Source organism: Sorex fumeus, unplaced genomic scaffold (assembly GCF_029834395.1).
Source record: "Sorex fumeus unplaced genomic scaffold, SorFum_2.1 ptg000098l, whole genome shotgun sequence".
NCBI lineage: Eukaryota > Metazoa > Chordata > Mammalia > Eulipotyphla > Soricidae > Sorex > Sorex fumeus.
The window spans coordinates 9,076,861-9,080,592 of NW_026606155.1; positions in this window are offsets into that span (position 1 = coordinate 9,076,861).

The window sequence follows — 3,732 nt, forward strand, 5'->3', positions numbered from 1 at the left end:
CTTTATTATTTTCATGCTATTTTATTATTTTCATAATAGATTTACACATATGTGTACACTGAAAGTAACATATATTTATACATTTAAGAATACTTAAAGTAATAAAATTAAGATTAGTGTTTGGGTTCCTGAAACATCTTCAGCTTTATTTTTTTCAGTCTTTGGTTCCAACCAAAGTCACCTCCCCGCCCTCTCCATCCCTTACAATCAGACCTGAGTTTTGGTAAAGACTTGAGTCCGTGAGCCGTGGATGCGAAGGAATAAAAGGCCCATCTTGTTTTTCTCTCAGATCAACGTGGTTTTAAGAAATCAGCTGGTGGGATTCTGGGAAAGATTTTCCTCCCTCATAAAATGAGCCTCATGTGTAAATGATCTCTATTGAGCATAATTCCTTTTCCTTCTTCTTTGACTGACATGAAAGGATTTCTGCCAACAAACTCACTGACAGAAATGTGCAGAGAACTAGGAGAATGCCATCGTGAGCTCCCTCGCTTTCGAGCTGTCCATGTAATCAGTGCTATAGAATGTTAATAATGGATTTTTCTGATATTTTAGAGAGACCCTTTCTGTTAATGTCACTGTAGAAGAGGTGGTTGGTGCTCTGCCATGTTCTCTACCACTTCAGATTTCATTGAACCAACTTCAGTTGATAGCACCTGCAGTTCCTCCCCTCAGCACACTCAGTCCACTGGAACTTGCTTTGCCACCCAATTAGCAAACCAGAAGTGCTCAGGGAACATTGCCATCCCTACCTATAAGATCCACAGGAGAAAATTGGTATATAAATACTTCCCCCCTTGAGGAAATAACTTGGTTTGTACTAGTGCCCAGAGTTCCCTGCATGGCCAAGCTCCAAATACCTAGAGGGGTATAATTGCTTGAGCACAACCCTTATTGGCTAACTTTCCATCTTAGTTTTACTTCCTCACTCCTTTATCCGTTTTCCTGGGATCACCTCCAAAATAAACTCAGTGTACTCTAGTCTTTACCTTAGCGTTTGCTTGTGAAAAAAATTCAAACTAGACAGTTCTTATGATTTCAATTTAAAGAGTACACACCTTCAATATCATTTCCTTTTGAGAATTATGTATAGTTTTATTTTTGCATTTGATATTAAACAGAGAGCATTATGTTATATTTTCTTTTTACTCATATCCTCAAAGAGCGATTGCATCATCACCTTACTTTCAATTGTATCATGATGTAAATATTCTTGTATCAACATAAAGGTTTTATTTAAAATAGAATTTGGCTCAGAACACCAATGAAATCTGCATAACTATCCACTAAAATATATTTTAAAGAAAAAATATAAAAGAATTAACAAATTTTAAAATTGATGGAATTTGTTTCTGTTTCTTATTTGAATTGGACAAAACAGATAATTATAATTTTTTAAGAAAAGTGAGTTTTCTAGTGCTATTGCAATAAAATGACACAAATTAGAAAGATTATAAAAGCAGATACTTATTGTTCTACAGTTCTAGAGATCAAATGTCCAATATAAAAGTGTTAATGTGGTTGACTTTATTTTGAGTGTTGACACAAAAGTCTTTTTGGTGCCCATTCCTATCTTTGGTCTGTTCCAGTGTTCACTTGTTTCTACCTTCCTCTCCCTCTATTTTGCCTTAGTCTCTTAATGTATTGTATCTCTATTTTTTCCCATTATATTCAGTTTGGGAGCGATTCCTGGAAATGTCCAGGGCTTACTTCTAGGTTTGCTTTGAGAGAACTCTCATATACAGATGGTAAAAATGTTGCCTGGTTCATCCTCTATGAAAAGCAATATGGAGACTATTCAGAAAAATAAGAATAATCTGTCATATGTCCCATAAATTAGAATTATTGCAATTTAGCAAGTACACAAAAATATTCTCTTAAAGGTAACACTTATTATTAAAACACTTAACCTAATAATGTTTATTATTCATTAAAACACTTAATGTAATAGTAAGAATATTGGCTCAACCTACGTGTCAAACTATGGATGAGTGGATAACAGCTTATATACACATGAATTACTATAAAATTGCAAAGTATGATGGAACATGCAGTTCTCCACAATTTAGATGGGACTGGAAGATACCATGTTAAGCAGAGTAAGCCAGAGAAGAAAAACAAATACTGGCTGATCTTAAATATCTGTGGAATATAGAATAATAAGACAAGGTGTTATTCGTCGATTGCCTCGAGCAGGCCCCAGTAACGTCTCTTTCATCCTAGGCCTGAGATTATATTCAAGGCTCTTTAGGAGAATGAGACCCATCATTGTTACTAGTATTTGGCATATTTGGTACGCCACGGGAAGTACGCCAAGGTGTAGAGATATAATATATTGCTTATCTACCATAGAACCAAAAGAACTTAGAGCATGAAATCCAAACTACAACCATTAAACTTAAAAATGTCCCCATCAAGGAAGCAGGCTGGAGAATTGAAAGAAAATTTGGAACGTTATGTAGGGAAGTGTTTATTTCTACCCTTCAGTCATCATCATATTATTCAGGTCCAAAACTTTTATTTCTTGTTCAGAATTGATAGAGCAAAGTACATCAAATATTTAAATAACATGCCAATTATTATAATTACAACTTGATTTGTCATAGATTATCTGATCTATTGAGCATAATGTCTTAAGATGATAAAACTAAAATAAGTCACGGTCACGGTCACGGTCCTCCTGTTATTCATCGATATGCTTGAGCGGGCCCAGTAGTCCATCCTAAAGTCTCAGAATGCTTGTGAAAATGTGCAATTTCAATTTTTCTCAGGCATTTTACCACTGCCTCCTTGATAAAGAGGCAAAGTTTGCACCTATTTATCATTGTTTCCTCCCCTAAGTAGTTAAAGAAATTTCAATGGAGCAGATTGCAGTAGCCTTGAAATAGATGCCTTGTTAGAGTACTCTTGAATGGTTCTTACTGCACATACTTGGAAAGAATCTTATCCCAAGAAGACAGTGACTTCCTTTCTTCTCTCCAGATATCATCAGTCATTGTAATCAGTGTAAACTTAAGTTTATATATAAATAAATAGTATATATTTATGCGAAAATGGGAGGAGATTGTACACTGAAAGTATTTGGTAGCTTCAAAAAAAAAAACCGTAGCACTGTCGCACTATACTTCCGTGGTTCATTGATTTATTCTAGAGGGCCCAGTAACGTCTCCATTGTGAGACTTGTGTTATTGTGCTTGGCATATTGAATACATCATGGGTACCTTGCCAGGCTTTGCTGTGCAGGCGAGAGACTCTTGGTAGCTTTCCAGGCTCTCCAAAAGGGGCGGAGGAATTGAACCCTGCTCTCCTGAGCCGGCCACATGCAAAGCAAATGCCCCGCTGCTTCGCTGTTGCTCCAGCCCCAACTGATCAATAAATATTCTGAAAAGATGGTATCTTATGATTGAAGTGATAAGTAAACAAGAAAATTAAGGTTTTATCATTTCCCTAGAATAAATAAACACAGTTTATTTAGTAATAACTCCATATTTTTATATTTTGGTGGCAAGTAATGATTATGGTTATGTGAGCAAGTTTACATAAATATTTGCATCTTTATGTAGCTCTGGATCTATGAAATATTATTCTAGAAGATATACATCATTCCTCTCCTCTACTATAGAAAGTATTGACTAAAAAACATGTGTCTACAAGTCTATTGGATTGATTTCCTCAATGAGTGACTTAGAATATGTGTATCAAGGGATTGGGATTATTTTATATGATTATTTT